Source organism: Ursus maritimus, unplaced genomic scaffold, assembly GCF_017311325.1.
Source record: "Ursus maritimus isolate PB19 unplaced genomic scaffold, ASM1731132v1 scaffold_2, whole genome shotgun sequence".
NCBI classification, from domain to species: domain Eukaryota; kingdom Metazoa; phylum Chordata; class Mammalia; order Carnivora; family Ursidae; genus Ursus; species Ursus maritimus.
Window position 1 is genome coordinate 96,761,571 of NW_024424452.1, and position 8,430 is coordinate 96,770,000.

Sequence of the window (8,430 nt, forward strand, 5' to 3'; positions counted from 1 at the left end):
TCACTATCTCCAGGGAGACAGCATCAGAATTGAGTTGAATTGTAGGACAGCCAGCTGGTGTCCAAAAAATTGCTTGGTAGTGGGAGACCTTGCGCCCTTCCTCCCCCCCCCACCCCGTTGGAAGTGGATATAGAAAAACAGGGTTAAAGTCATGTGTGTGCAGGAGGGGCTGGGGAGGACTAGCCGCTGGGGACAAGGACAGGAGAGAGCCAGCATGGAAAACTCAGTCTGCTAAAAGCGAAGTCCTATGGGAACAAATAAATGCATGCCCCTCTCCGCCCTTTAGCATCAGTGCCAGCCCCCTTTGCTCCAGCCTGCCCCATGCACCCACCCCTCTGCACTCCCCCCTCACCCCCCCACCTGCCCAACACACACACAGAGGAATCAGGGATTAATGAGACCTGGGCTCTGGGGAGGGGAGAAGAAAGTAGAGAAACCGGCTTAACAAGGACAAAGCATTCTTGCCCCTATCTTCCCAGGCTGAGGGGGGAAAGGAGTAGGGGAGGAAGTGAGGTGAGCCTGTGGAGGGAGAAGGCGGGGCCTCCAAAGGCTGGGTGCTCTCCCATCAAGAACAGAAATGGGTGCTGTGTTGTCTCCTCCATGCTTGCAGCGGGATCTGCAGAAGGCAGACTGCTGACGGGCCCGTCGTGCAGGTCCGTGCAGGAGGAGAGGGCATGGTCAGTTGCCTGAAGGAGGATGGAATTTGTTGGGCAGGAGAGAAAAAGCAGGGCAGTAGACAGAGTGAACTGGGTGCCATGCAGAGCCAGGCTGATCCCAGATGCAAGATGGGAGCGCCCAGTGCTGCCTGCACGAGGGCTGGCCTCTCTGAAGGCTGAGAGGGTCTGAGGGTCTTGGATGTCCTTTAGCATTCTCTCTTGCCCAGTTCCACGCCTCTGCGCCACTCTCAGCCATTGTGCAAAGCATCCTGCAATCACTCAGATGTACAAAACCCGGGAGAAAAGATCCCCAGGCTAATGAGGGCCAGCAGTGCCGTCCCCTCACTTGACCCCTGTCCCGAACTGACTGAATGGCCACCACACCCCCATGCCTGGCTTCCACCCCTCCTGTCCTCCAGGGGCCCCAGGCCAGATGGAGACCTTCCCCATTTCCTCCTTGGTTTAGCCGAGCCAAGGCTGGAATTATTTCCAAAGAATTTGATAGGAAAGTGTAAGGAAGGCAAAACCCTTAAATAAGAAAATCCGAGCGCCGTCACGGCTCAGATCCCTTACTTAAGTGTGGTCACACGCTGATGTGGCTGGCGGGGGTCCTAGTTCTGTGGCTTCATCGCAGAACACGGGGGACGGGGTGCCGTTCTTCTCTGTTCCCCCGGCTTCCAGCATATAGCCTGCCGTCTTACAGGGGTTGGGCAAATGCACGTTGGGTGAATCAATGAATGGATTCCCAGCACACAGGAGTAAAGTGTGGCTTTGCTCCAACACCACTGGCCCAAACACCTGGGGCCCCCAACCTCTCTGCAGCCCCTGTCCTCAGAAAGCAGAGCACATCCCAAACAAATTGACCATACAGACTGGGCTGAAGTGGCCAGACAAAGTCCGGGGCGTCTAGGAGGCTTCCCTGCGGTAGGCTTCATTCTCAGTAAAACAAAAGACCTTCCTCGGGCTCCAGTCACATTCCTCTTGACCTTCCTTGGGGCCTTTCTGTGGGTGCTGCTGTTCCCCGTCTGTCTATACCTCCTCCGTGTTTCAGCCTCTCTGCCTCCTCTCTCTGTGTCTCTCTGGGTTGGAGGCCTCCGTCTGAAACTGGGATCCTCCCAGGCTGGCCTCTCTGACCCTGATCTTCAAAGAAGCCCACCGCACCCTCGGGGTGTTCTGGGCTGAGCAGATATGTGCACACGAAAGATAGCAAGCATGCCTGTAGACACACGCAGCCCCCAAAGACACCCGTGGGCCCTGTTTCCTTAGGCTACGGGGGTGGGTGCACCCAGATATTTTTCAGTAGTTTTGTTTTGTAGAATTATGTACACCTGAGCAACACTCTGGCATTTTCTTTTTCTTTGGAGGCTCTGGCACAAATAAATGAAAATACCTATCCCCACTGCAGTGTATTTTCTGTGAAAAATAAATTTGCAAGGCGTTGCGTCAGACAATCCTAGGCTCCCTCATCCACACATATAAAATGCCTCATGTTTTAAAGTTAACCAGCAATGAAAACAAGTAAGCATTTCCGCCCTTTTCTTCATTCTCTGATGAAGCTGGTGAGTTATACCTGTCGTTTATAACACAAATGTGCTGCAGCGGGCGAAGTTACTGGAGTAGGGAGACGGGCTGAGGGAAACGGGAGAGAAGCGTTTTCCCAGGTCTCCAGAGTAGGGTGTAGGGAACTCGCTCTGTACCAACAGCACAGTGGATTTACCTGACTACCTCCTTTGACAAACAGCAAGAGGAAAAGTAGGAGATGGATGGGCAGGAGGACGGAACAATACTTGCCCCACACAGTGATGTCAATAGGGTGTGTGCTTGATAAACGAGCAATGGCTGGATTGGAAGCGGTAAGTTGGGGGGAGAAACGGTTCGTGACAAACCAGTTCAGAGCAGCAGCTCTGAGAGGGTCCCCGGGGGGCCCCGGGTCAGCCTGCCCGTCACCTCCTGATCTCTGACAACAGCATCTCTTCCAGCAGCCCGGCATGCCTCAGGGAGCAAACCTGCCCCCAGCTACAAGGTCATCTGGATCTCAAGACACAGAAGAGAAAGCTGAGATTCATCATTGGATTTTACAGATGGGGAAGCTCGTCCGTTGGAGAAAAAGATTCAGTCACTGACCCAGAGTCCCTTAGGGATGCTTCCAGGACCAGAACCCCAGGCAGCTACCCTGACTCCCAGGCCAGGTGGGCTGTCAGGCTCCAATGACGTCTCCTGAGACTTCACTGGGGAGTCAGCTTGCCACGTGGCTCCAGCCCAGACACATCCCCTGGGACTGACCTTGCGCTGCTCCTGACCCCGAGGCTGACACGTCAGGGCACACCTGCCATGAGGCTATGGAGCCGTGTCCCTCACACAGGCATGCTCCTGTTAGCTCAGGAAAGTTTCTCAAAACCCAAAGCCACGGGCCTGTGACCTCCCCGGGGGACATCTCCTAACTGGGCTGTCGGATCCCATCCACGGCCTGCGATGCGGAGGAGAGGCTGTTTGCCTGCAAGGCCAACAGCCAAGCATCAGTTCTGGGACCTCTCTGGCTAAGCAACGCCAGGCTGCTGACGTCACCTCCTTATCTGCAAAACACAGAGAACCATACACAGCATTCGGGGCTGTCGACAGGATCAAATGAGAGCTCTTTTATGCAGGGCCTTCTAGGTGCTCAGCAAAGGCTACCTCTCTTCCCTCCTCCACCTGTCCATCCCGCCTCCCAGCCTTGTCTTCTTTCCCCTTTGCTGAAGTTCAGCTTGCATAACTCCCAGATAATCTTTCTGGAACTCCACTAGCATCAGGCTGCCCCCTAAATCCCAAATCTCAAGTGCCTTGCCATTGCCAGTGCAGCCAGCCACCTCTCTGTCTGCCACGCAGGCCCCCAGCTCCAGACATCACCTCTCCTGTCCACGTTGCCTGTCTTACCACTCGGGAACGTGCGCAGTCTGGTTGTGGGGCGGCCACTCGTGCTGACTTGCTCCTCTCCGCCCTTCCTTCTGCTGTCTCAGCCTCCTGGAATGCCCTTTCCCGCCTCTCCATCGCTGCAGGCATCCCTTGCTGCCCTGTGTGTCTCTCCCTTCTCTGATTTCCCATTTCATTGACTGTTCGTGTCAGTTTCTTCAGTCCCAAATCACGGAGGCGAGTATGTCTTCGGTTGTTTCCTGTGTCTGTATCTTTTTCTTAACAACTTTACTCTCTGTTTCTCCAGGGCAGACCGAGGTTGTGTACCTCTCTGCTTCCCTGCTGGCCAGCAGAGCCAAGTGGGAACACGGGACGAGCTCTGGACTTGAGCCGCGAGGCCTGGGTCCAAATCCTAGGTCTAGCACTTACGAGTTGTAAAATATGTCACTTATCTTCTTCATCAAAAGGCTGCTTTTTTCAAATGTATTTGTCCATTGAATAATATTTATTGAGCACCTACTATGTGCCAGGCCTGTGCTTTTCAACACATATAAGCTTGTCTAATACTCATTATTTCAATGTGTTAACCTCAGCTCTGGAACGCCAAATCTTAGCAGAGAGTTCTTGGGGATTAAATAAATTAAGATTGTAAGTGAATTTGCATACGTTTGACCACAGTGGATGCTCAGCCAGTCTTTGCTGAATCTGACTATTAGGTCCTCGATAAACTGAATGTCACTGACTCACTCACAGACAGCGCTGAAGATACAGTGGTGAGTAGGACGGGTTCCCTGTCCTCATGGAACATTCAATTCAGTCCAGCAAAGGATGAGATGGACATGAAATAAATAGCGACAATTGTCGTAAGGAGTATTTTTGGAACACGTAAGGGGACCGACCGTACTGTAAGAGGTACAGTATTGGTACAGACGGAGGAGGGAAGAGAGGTAGCCTTTGCTGAGCCCCACTGAAGAAGATAATGAGCTCACATCTGAGGGATCTGAACTATGTAAGTGGGAAGAGAAAGGGAAAAGGCTTAAGGGGTGGAGACAGTGGGCCTTCCAGGCAGCAGAAATAGCCAGTGCAAAGATCCCGAGGCCAGAAAGCACAGAGCCGGCCACAGGAAATTCAGCTTTGCTTGGTGAGCGGTGAGGAGAGAGGGGCAAGGTGAGGCTGAAGGCAGACTCTTCCAGAGCAGAGCCTGGCTGGCCATGCTGAGGAGTTTGGACTTGACGCCCAAGAGGGAGGACCACTGGGAGACTCAGGCCAGGGGAGTCACATGGTCAGGGGTGCATTTCGGAAGCTCACTCTGGGTGCTGTATGAAGAATGGATAAAAGGGTGAAAGTGAATTCAGGAGAGCAGGACTGAGTGAAAGAGACATCAATGCCTGGAACACTCCCAATAAAGACTCCAGAGGGTCTGTGGGTGTAATACCTGACTTCAGGGACCAGTGCTCTGAAGAACAGAAGTGGCCTCCGGTCCTGAACACTGTCGCCTTCCTGAAGCACATTTGTCCCAACGCACCACTTCTTGCCTTGTCCACACTCTTTCTGGACGGCCTGCTTTAGGGTAGGGGCAAAAAACAACAACAACAACAAAAACCCCGCCAGCACCACCCCATTCTGAAGTGTGGGCTAAGCCACAAACTGGTTTGAACCTGTCCGTTCAGAGCTGACTGCAAGGCAAAGACCTACCTGGCCTGGCTCGGGGCCGCCTGTCTGCATTCTTCTGCCCACACTCACCCTTCTGAGGCCAGGGCAGAGGCAGGGCCCTCTCCACCCCTTCCTATCCTGACAGCTGGCAGTGGCCCAACCTCCACTTACATAATCTGAGCCCAGGGCATGGCTCCGCTCTTTCCTTTGGGCTGAGAGGCTTCTGGAGGTGGGGTTAATAGGTGGGTTCTGGGTTGGAAATGGGGAAATAGAAACGAATTTCTGTTCTCTGTAGTTCTGCCCACTCGGAACTGATGGTCTAGGCTTTGGGCATAGCCATAGCTCACACACCCCAGGTTCAGGTGATTCTCCCAACCCCACTATTCAAGGTTCTTCTATTCTTTTTTTTTTTTTTTTAAGATTTTATTTATTTATTTGACAGAGAGAGACGGCCAGCAAGAGAGGGAACACGAGCAGGGAGAGTGGGAGAGGAAGAAGCAGGCTTCCAGCGGAGGAGCCTGATGTGGGGCTCAATCCCAGGACCCTGGGATCATGCCCTGAGCCGAAGGCAGATGCTTAACGACTGCGCCATCCAGGCACCCCAAGGTTCTTCTATTCTGTTGGGAGAAATTAGAGTGACCTTTGACTGGGGTCAGGAGGCTGTGGTTTTAGCTCTCTGCTCTGTCACCAACCTAGGCAAGTAGCCATGACTTCCCTGGCCTTAGGTTTCTTCAACTGTAAAATGACGGACTGATCACTTGTGCTGTGTGTACTTGACTGGGAGAAAGAAGACCAATGTGAAGGTACTCAGAACAACACAATACAATACCAATTAAAAATACAATACCAGTGTAAAAAGTATCAATAATATCAATAATAACAACAACAATAATGATAACCTTAGGTTCAGGGGGACTCATCTATGGCCGTCAAAGCCCTGAGGACCCTTTAACTGGATCTGGAAAAGTAGTGATGTTTCCCACCTCCATTTCCCTCCTGTCCCTAACCCTAATGTCGTCAAGGCTGGGACAGAGGCTCTTCCTTCTCAAAATTATGCTGCCCTGGATTAGGGAAGCTTCATCATGGCAGTGGGCTTGAGGGCTAGACATCCTCTCTCTCTCTTATCATGAAGCTCCATTAGACTAAAATAGGTACTTCCTAGGGAAGGGGTGGAGATCATTTGTAGCTCAGAAATGGCAGTTGCAAGGTGCCCCAGGCAGGATGGAAACTGACAAGGAAAACAGAGGATTCCTGGAGGCCAGGCAGGATGAGAGTACTAAGCCAACCGGAGGACAAAATACAAAGTAGCTAGATGTGCCTTCAAGTCCCAACCTCTCTTCCTCCCAAGGGTGCCCCTCTTTCTGAAGGTTTTCATGAGATTTTCCGTGTCTGACTCCTCCTGGGACACTGACACTGTAGAAACCTCATGCATTTAAGCCAAAGGAATGAATGTCTAAGAACACACATCCCTATCGTGAAACCTAATCAGCCAAGACCACCAGGCACAAACCTGTCATCTGACGAAATCACATTTATTGACTCACTGCCATGAGGGAGGGTATTTCAGAGGAACTGTAGAATGAAGCTCAACAAGAGGGAAGAGGGGAAGCATCTCCCGTAAGGTTTGGGTTCCTGCTGTCATGAGGGCCATTTAGCAATTGGGGATCCCAGCACAGCGAGTCTGTGAGCATGTCTGGTAAGAGGATAGAGGCCACTCAGATGGCGGGGGGGGGCTCTATTCTTTATACCATTTCACATCTGCTGCATGACTTTGGGAAAAACCATGTTTCTTATTAACTTTGCAGCTAGTTTTTTATCTGTGTCTGTCCTGCCAATGGATTAAGGGAGGGTTGCTTTTTATTTTTCATTCTGAGCAGTTTTTCATTCTTTCAGTTTAGGACATGGATTTTACTCTTTCACTACCACCACTGATTATAGGACCTTCAGGTTGGCTGGCTATCTATCTACCAGTCTATCTGTCGACCTCTGTATCTATCTACCTGTCTGTCTATCACCATCTATCTAATGTCACATGATGATTTGGGACAGTGCTCCTGGAGTCAGACTGCCTGTGTTTATACCCTGGTTCAACTACTTGCTTATCCCTGAGATCTTTGGCAATGATTTATTGTCTTCATCTCTCAGTTTTCTCACCCGTAAAGTAAGAAAAAAAAAAAATAAGAGCGCTTACCTCATAGGGTTGTTGTGAAGATTAGCAAGATAATACATGTGAAGTTCTTAGACCAGTGCGTGGCCCTTAACCTTAGCTAGAGCTCAATAAACATCAGTGATTTTCTTCCATTTATTTTTATTTTAAAAGTAACCTAATTTCTGGTTAAAGGTGACAGATTTACTATACATGTTTTCTCTCCCTTCAAAGATCCCTCTAAATAATAAGAAGGAATTAAAATGTATAAATTCTTGAGCAGTGAAGATGAGTAAGGAAAGGGTTAAGGTCTAGGCAGGGAGAGAGAGGAGGTCTCTGACTCCCCTTAACTAGGCTCACACAGGGGGGTACATGACCAGGCTCACAGACACCCCAAATGTGGAGAAATGCTAGGCCTACACAACCAGAGATAAGGGAACAAACCAGACTACCACTCCCTAACCTGACGGGAGTATTTCTTTTTTAAAGATTTTATTTATTGTCAGAGAGAGACAGAACACAAGCAGGGGGAGCAGCAAAGCAGAGGAAGAAGCAGGCTCCCCACTGAGCAAGGAGCCTGATGCAGGACTCAATCCCAGGACTCAATCCGCGGGATCATGACCTGAGCCACAGGCACCTGCTTACCTGACTGAGGCACCCAGGTGTCCTGGTTAGGGAGTATTTTATTCTGGCAGCTACACTGTAATCACAGAGAATGACCAGACCTCAAAGAAGTAAGCCATTATGAGTGGTATCAATAGTCCTTGCTCAAACCAAGACAGCAAAAGTATTTCAAGGCCACAAGCTTTCCAGTTGGTTCTCAATAAAAGACGGGCAGTAAAAGCCCACAGGGCAACCCATTTGGGACCCCTCTCACTCTAGAGAGCTTTTTTTCTTTCCTTTCTGTTCCCTCCTTCACTTAATAAACTTCCATCTCACTTCACCCTTTCGTGTCCGCGAGATTCATTCTTTGACTGCATGAGACAAGAACCCTGCAATCCTGTAACAGAGACCCATAGGGAGGTCATCAACAGATGAGAGACACCAACAGACACTTGGAAGCCATGAAGAGATGGCGGAGCGACA

General features: G+C 50.7%; 1 long non-coding RNA gene across 2 annotated transcripts; it reads right to left on the minus strand.

Annotated features, from left to right (window-relative positions):
* Positions 1–4,403: 4,403 nt before the first annotated feature.
* LOC121103697 lies at positions 4,404–5,326 on the minus strand. 2 transcript variants are annotated; one of them, XR_005835885.1, is made up of 3 exons: positions 5,241–5,326; positions 4,981–5,105; positions 4,404–4,861 (listed from the first exon to the last, which is right to left on the minus strand). It is a non-coding gene; the product is annotated as an uncharacterized LOC121103697 (long non-coding RNA). The 2 variants fall into 2 exon arrangements; XR_005835886.1 differs by having other exon boundaries at positions 4,981–5,108; positions 5,241–5,311.
* Positions 5,327–8,430: the final 3,104 nt, after the last annotated feature.